This window comes from Peromyscus californicus, unplaced genomic scaffold, assembly GCF_007827085.1.
Source record: "Peromyscus californicus insignis strain IS unplaced genomic scaffold, ASM782708v3 Scaffold_9__1_contigs__length_137607984, whole genome shotgun sequence".
NCBI lineage: Eukaryota > Metazoa > Chordata > Mammalia > Rodentia > Cricetidae > Peromyscus > Peromyscus californicus.
The window spans coordinates 25,158,695-25,166,848 of record NW_026294617.1 but is presented as its reverse complement, the minus strand read 5'-3'; the positions used below and the strand labels follow the sequence as shown (position 1 = coordinate 25,166,848).

At 36.5% G+C, this 8,154-nt stretch overlaps 1 pseudogene; it reads left to right on the top strand.

Annotated features, from left to right (window-relative positions):
• Positions 1–6,952: 6,952 nt before the first annotated feature.
• LOC128106152 (60S ribosomal protein L7-like) lies at positions 6,953–7,711 on the top strand (annotated as a pseudogene).
• The last annotated feature ends 443 nt before the right edge of the window (positions 7,712–8,154 follow it).

The window sequence follows — 8,154 nt, the reverse complement described above, 5'->3', positions numbered from 1 at the left end:
CTTTCATTTCACACACCATCTCCTTTTGTGTGATTCAACTTACATCCTTATAAAAATACCATACATGCTCAGAAAGACCTAGGAATTACTTAGAAAACATATAAAAAAGATCACATTTGAATAGTGTCAAATCCCTTGTCAGAAATATACATTAAATGATATGGGAACCAAATACGGGGGTTCATACCTGTTTTTCCAATACTCAGAAGACTGAGGTAGGAAGATAGCTTTGAGCTCTGATCTTCCTGAGCTACAAAATGTGCTGTGTCTCAAAACAAACAAACAAAAAACACACAAATCCACAGTTACATATGATTGGAATGTATGGTTTGAAAACAAGTTCTCCTTTGAAATGCTTATGTAAGATGCTCTTTTGAATCACTATAGAAGAAAGCTAGTTGGCACTTTTGTCTAATAGGAGTAGTCACACTATGAATTTTGACATTATGAAATTAGTAGCATCTTTTCATACAAAATAAAACCGTAAAAATAGCCTAGAAGCTTGTTGTGTGTTAAATAATATACATGAATTAGGAAAACATTCTTTAATAACTTATTTTCACTTTTTTTAAATGTTTTGTGTTTGTGTGTATGACATAATGCGTGCCTGTGTGTATGTGTGTGTGTGTATGTGTGTGTGTGTGTGTGTGTGTGTGTGTGTGTGTGTGTGTGTGTGTGTGGATATATGTGTGTGCGTAAATATGCTTGCACTTATGCAGAAAACAAAGACTACCCCTATGTGCTTCCTCTGTCATTTTTGAGACAGGGAATCTCACCAAACCTAGATCTCATCATTTGTGCTAGACTAGTTCGCCATTTGCCTTCAGTTCCAGAGATTTCCCCATCTCATTAATCCCTCACCTAGGGTTACAAAATCCCATTGCTTCACCCTGATTTTGTGGCTTTTATTTGAGTGCTGAAAACCCCAAGCTCAGGTCCACATGATTTTGGGACAAGCACTTGACACTGAGCCATCTGACATGTATCTTAATGGACTGTATTCATTATGTTTTAGTTATTGTCTCCCTCTCTCACTCTGTATGTGTTTGTACACATTCCACAGTTTGTAGAGGTCAGACGAAATCTTTAAGGAATTTATTTTTTCCTCCCGTAATATGGAATCAGTGTTTCAAAATCATGTTATAAGCCTTGGCAGAAAGAACATTTAGCAAATGGCCATTGCATAACTAATTTTTAAAGCAGTCTTTGCAAGCCTAATTTCAAATACATTAAATTTTGTGACTGCCTAAACCTGAAAACAACAATTGTGCCTTTCTTTAGATAAAAATGTGAATAGAGATATATTTATAAGGTAGACCATTATTTAGAACAAAAATCAATGCGATAGAGTCATGAATAGACACAGAAATGTGGGAACTGGTGAGACCAGGAATGGTGGTTAAAGTCCGTAATCTGAGCAATGTAGAAACTGAGACAGGTGGACAGTAAGATTGAAGCCAGCCTGGGCTATAAAGTAAGATTAAAAATAGATAAAATATTACTGGAAAACAACTTTGGTCTGGGGTCCATGTCGAAAAGAAGATGTGTGGAGTCCTTGAGGGGAAAGGAAGAGATGGGCATGATCGAGGATTAATCGGGCTGGTGCCCATGCTGTTTGTTGAAAAAAACAGTACTACTTCTCTACTCAATAGTTAATCCACAGGCAAGATTGAAATCAGATTAAAAAATTTAGGGAAGAAAAGTGGCCATTAACTTCATTATAGCATTTTTCCTGAGACTAAAGTGGTTAAGTTCAGTAAGTATCTGTATGCCTGTTGTTCTCATGATTCACTAACTCTACCAGGATCCCTCTTGCATAAATGAAAGGGCCATAAGTTCCTCCTACCAGAGATAATGGAGAATGATTGCTTTAGCAAGCAGGCACTTTCCTCAGGCCCCCAAAGGAATGGAGTCCCTTATCCAAATGCCTGACCTTGGGAAAAGAACTTCTGGAGACGAGACACTACACTACATTTTAAGAGCGATGTCAGTCTTTTGGCATGGACCGTATGGCAACCATTGCTGCTTGACAAAGTTCCAACATCTCGACATTGCAGACCACATTTCTCCAGCACCTTTTTACTTTCAGTTTTAATGGTTCTCACTGCGTTTTGTGGGAGTTTCCTTATGCCTTCTCCTTAGGTAGATTTTGTATGGGCTTTGAAGTGTGAAAATGCATAAAACAGCAGCCTCTTTAAACAAAATAATTCATTGAAAAAAAAATCCCCACCACTACGGTACCAGGAATCCCATTGTGCCTTCCTAATTACACCAAGTACAGGAAAGTCAGAGATTTACTAGACACATCTAACCCCAAGGATTAAATACACCTACAATCCAGATCCAGAGCCTGTGGCCATTAAGAGGAAAAGTTCAGATAATAAGTACAGAGAAATCAGAATGGTAGGCTATAATAGGAAAAGAGTAAGACATCAGAACCTTCCCTTTTCTGGAGTGTATAAGGAGAATAAGTTAAAAAACCAATGCAAAAATGTTCAGATATGTACTATACTGGTATTCTTTATTATACTTGTTGCTTTTTGTTTCAATTTTCAGCGCTTCAATCTTTTTTGTTTCAAATTTCAGTAGTTTGTCTCTGGCTGATGCTCTAGAAATAGGCAGATTATTACAATAATCCTTCCTCCTATGTTCTTTGTAGGTTCGTCTTCTGATTCTTTGTAGGGCCTTGAATGCAGAAGGTTATTTCTGCCAACCCTGGACTTCTTAGCTTTATCAAAGGCCATGCAAAATGAAATTATTCCACTCACAGTGAGCTCACTGATTTCAGAATGTTTCCTTCCTGATACTGAAATCCTTTTGGACTCAGGTCCCCTGATATGCTTCCCTCTCTGATCCTCTGATCCTCCTCTCCATATCTCTCTGAAACATATTCTGCTAGCTTCCAAAACACTGAAGTTACATATGTGGTTATTGAAAATAGAAGACAGATTGTTTTCCCTAAGGATTTTTCCTTTTCTTTTGGCAAGTATGTTTGTGCAGTACATCCTGGGATCTGCCTCATTCATGTCAACTAAATAAGGTTGACATACATTCCTTCATGATCCCTGTGAAGATTCAATTGAATTTGGTAGCTCTTTGCATTCTACAATCTGTGCATCACATTGAATTTGAAGTTATAGTGCACACTGAGAATGCAATTCTTATTCTTCTTGTTGCTTTACATGATTTGTAGGAGAGAAGATGATAATGGAACTTGTACATCATTTTTAAAGTTCCTATACTGTACAGCATCTCTGGATATTTTCTTATACATCTCATATCATTCACTTTGAGAAACACATGGAGACATCACATGTAGTCATTGTAAGCAAATAATTTTCAGTGAACTACTATCCATGAGTAATTAGAGTAATAGTTAAGGTTGTCTTTCTGTAAATATATTTTATCATATTCATGTAATGTTTTTAGGCCCATCCATTAGAAATATATGCTTAATTATCTGAAATAGGCACCCTGATATGGTGGGCCCATGTTAAATCTATTACTTTTGTGCCAAAATGGGTTGTATTTTAAGATATCACATACATGAATAAGAGCAAATTAGTGACAATGAATTTTTTAATTTGGTGTTCTATAATTATATAGCCATACTAAAGATTCTGAGAACATGCTATTATATATAAGTCATGTCTTCTTTTGCGGTATCTGGGAAGCTGTCACTACGACAGGGACCTATGTGCACAGATGTCGTTGGAGGAAATAAAGGAGGTAAAATGACAAAGGGAACATTAGACAGAGAAACCAAAAGGCCACAGTGTCTTGTTCTAATGCTTCAGTTGGAACAATACCAAGCTAGATTCCCTGAAGCCAGTACAGTTCATTGGCAAATTAGAAGTGCCTAATTTCTACTATATGAACAACCATTGACAATGGAAGCACTTGACATTCATTAGTTTTCAGACTATCCCATATGGTATAGACCAACTGCCCTTTTATTTACCATCATAAGTAACAAACTGTGAGGCTTCAATATACCAACATTAACATTTTGTTATCACAATATATGACATTGTGTGATAAAATACATACAAATAGTTATTGTTATGAAGCAAACAGACCATCATCATTTCACACAATGAACCACTCTTTTCCAAGTGTGTGAATAGAGTGGCTGTTATCATCCCCTATAGTAGCATTTCTTCATTCCATCAAAATTGTTAGCTATATTCTGTGTTTTGAGCATTAGATACTTAGACTTTCCCCCCCACTCTGAGTCTATGTCTTTGTGTCTTTTGATTATTTACAGCTTCTAATGTTCTCCCTTCAAACTAACCGCTGGTCGTCACAGTTTCATTTTAATTTTATATATTTTCTATTTAGTGTTCCTATTATATTATAACATATCACTTACATGCTAAACTACAAAATATTTTTCCAAGTGTTTTCACTAAGCAAAGTGTCCTTCTGGTTCATCTATATTGAGTCAAATGACATTGCTACTCTTTTTTTTTTTTCATTGCTATTCTTTCTTTTTTTAATTTTTTACTTTTATTTTGCAATGCAATTCAGTTCTACATATCAGCCACAGATTCCCTTGTTCTCCCCCCTCTGGCCCCCCTCACCTTTCCCCCAGCCCACACCCCATTCCCACCTCCTCCAGGGCAAAGCCTCCCCCGCAGACTGAGATCAACCTGGTAGACTCAGTCCAGGTAGGTCCAGTCCTCTCCTCCCAAGCGATCCTGCATAGGCCCCAGGTTTCAAACAGCCAACTCATGCAGACATTGCTACTCTTATAACGCTAAGTATTACTTTATAACGTGTGCATGTTTATTTGTATAAGTCTGACATTTGTTGGTATCAAGCAAAACAGTCAAGAATACAATGTAATAAATAAATCTAATAAACACTTTAAAATTTTTTATGGACCAAAATTTATAGAACTTCACTTTAGTTGGATTAAATAATGCAACAACATCACAGATATACTTAACACTTTTTGAAAATTTTTGAGTAATGAATTATTTTTCTGATAGCTTTCAAATAGAAATTTCACATATAGAAGCCAAGTAGTATTAAAAAGTTAATGACAATAACAGGAAATACTTGGCTCTGGCCGACTGTATTTGGGAAGAGACGATTTATGACTGACACTTATTAGATATCTACAAAAGATCAATGTGAAAAAAACGAAGATGTTAGAAGGAATTTTCCAAGAAATACAAGGCTGAGAATAATAAAGAAGTAAAAGGAAGGAAATGACTACACAAGTGTATTTCTCAAATTTCTTTCATTTTGTCTTGCTTTTGTTTGTTTTTGCTAGCTTAACAATGATGGGAGAGATGACTTGCTGCTTAAAAGCATTTGCAGCACAATTATGAGGACCAGACAGAGTTCCAACCCAGCACCTACATCACAGCACCTTTGTAAAGGCTGAGAGTCCAGCTCAGGTTTTTAATTGCTGCTCTGAGTGGGTCGGGGAGGAGAATCACTTGGGCTTGCTGACTTCCAGTTAAATCTAGAAAACAGGTACCAAGGGATCATGGAGACATCTTTCAAAAAAGAGTAGAAGAAAGAAAAAAAGTGATAGAGAAGGATGCAGATGTATTTAGATTGTTAAAGAATTGACTGCTAAATAAAATATTCATTGAAATAATTTTGCCACAGTAAAGACAACATTAGTGGAAATAATATTAGTCATTTGAGTGAAATGATGTATCACACAGAAACAGTACTTCTGTATAGTCTAAAAGGATACATTGCTTTTATCTTTAAGGTCTAGTTTGATGCTGATAACTAAAACTACTTTCAGAATAACTAAAAAGCATAACATCCGGTTTAGAGCCTTAGTAAAGGAAGCCAATGGGACTTCCCCTAAGTTAAGCCTGCATTTTATTATGTTTAAATAAAGACATCCTTACAAATGAGCATCTACAAGGCAACAGAGGCCCATTAGGGTCAGTTCATGAATGTCTTTCTTTCACAATCTGTGATGCTCTATCAGAACCTATAATGTAAATTGGAGTTCTCACAGCCATTCTGAACCTGGCACAATCTCTCTTCTTGTGGCGGAATTAACAACCTCAAACACATGCATTACAGGTATTTTTAAATAGAAAATAGTATGATTCCTTATGACTTTTAAAGAAATACTTATAATACATTTTTCATTTCCTGGATAATGAAGAAGGCACAATTTCTGAACAAACTTCATGTCTAATCTTACAGATTGGATTCAGTCAGAATTGAATACCATACTTGGTTGTTACAGACCTCTACAAAGTGACAAGTTTACTAAACATGAAGTGATGACTAACTGATCATCATTTGTTGGATGCTGAGTAACAATTGGGGCAAATATAATATTTATTCAACCGACCAATGGAGCATTTTATTGTAGACTGTCTGATAAATTTCTTACATGCTAAACTACTAAAATAGATAACATATAACAACCATGGCCTCTATCTTTTTAAAAGCTAGGGGCAGTGTTAGACTATTTTCATCAAAATTATCTAATTAGTGATTGAGGTGACACATATGTTGAAACACTTTGCAAGATATATATATATATATATATATATATATATATATATATATATATGGATTATTGTGCAAAATCACAGTGGGTGTGGAACTTCAACTATTTGTGTGCATTCATTAAAATTTAAAGAATATGAGATGTACATTTATGTGGTTATTAAAACATGTATCATTGAAATAGTATTTTCCATATTTAGAAACATTTATATTTTACAATGTGAATGAAGAATAAACTTAAAGCACAACTGTTATATAATAGAATAAAATATTGCACACAGACAATATCTGCTGAGAGCTGCTGGTAGCAATGGTTTTACCAGAGGCCACAAGAAAATACAGCAGATGGCAATTGATAGGTCAGGTGTCAACACACGGGACAAATAATCTCTGATGGAGGAATCCCATCAAGAAAGACTTTTGGGCCCTTTTTTTTTTTTTTCCGACTGGAACCATGGAGGCTGTGCTGGAGAAGAAGAAGGTTCCTCCTGTGCCAGAAACCCTCAAGAAGAAGTGAAGGAATTTCGCAGAGTTGAAGGTGAAGCGCCTTCGGAAGAAGTTTGCCCTGAAGACAACTGCGAAAGGCCAGGAGGAAGCTTATCTATGAGAAGGCAAAGCACTATCACAAGGAGTACAGGCAGATGTACCAGACCGAGATTCGGATGGCTAGGATGGCAAGGAAAGCCGGAAACTTCTACATGCCAAGTTGGCGTTTGTCATCAGAATCCGAGGTATTAATGGTGTAAGCCCAAAGGTCCGCAAGGTGTTGCAGCTTCTCCGTCTTCGTCAGATCTTCAACGGGACCTTTGTTAAGCTCAACAAGGCTTCAGTCAACATGCTGAGGATTGTGGAACCCTACATCGCCTGAGGGTTTCCCAACCTGAAGTCATAACTTCAGGTGAATGAGCTCATCTACAAACGCGGCTATGGCAAAATCCATAAGAAGAGAATTGCCTTGACAGATAATTCCTTGATTGCTCCATCTCTTGGTAAGTATGGCATCATCTGCATGGAGGATCTGATTCACGAGATCTATACAGTTGGAAAACGCTTCAAGGAAGCAAATAACTTCCTGTGGCTTTTCAAATTATCTTCTCCACGAGGCGGAATGAAGAAAAAGACAACTCATTTTGTGGAAGGTGGAGATGCTGGCAACAGGGAGGACCAGATAAACAGGCTTATTAGACGGATGAACTAAGGTGTTGGCCATGGTATTTTTATAATCTGGTCAGTTAATAAACAGTCACAGCTAGGCAAACTGAAAAAAAAGAAAGAAAGAAAGAAAGAAAGAAAGAAAGAAAGAAAGAAAGACAGACAGACTTTTGGGACCACAAACTCTGAAAACTGGTTGCTTCTGTCTGTAATTTTTCACATGTGCCACTACATTTCTTTTCTAAAAACAGCTATAGGTAGTTTTTCCACTGCTTATGTGTTCATCTCATGCATATATTTCATCTTTGGGGCATACATATAGCTGTGGATGGTTAAGAAGGTGATTTCTGCTTAAGCTGTATAATTCTGATGAATAGAAATAATACCAGAATATTTTTTCATAACTGACGTAAGAAAGTAACATATTTCTCAGTTACAAAGGCAACTAATTTTAGGCTTCAGAACAAATTCAAAACAGACTAGTTGCCCCTTCACAGAATATAC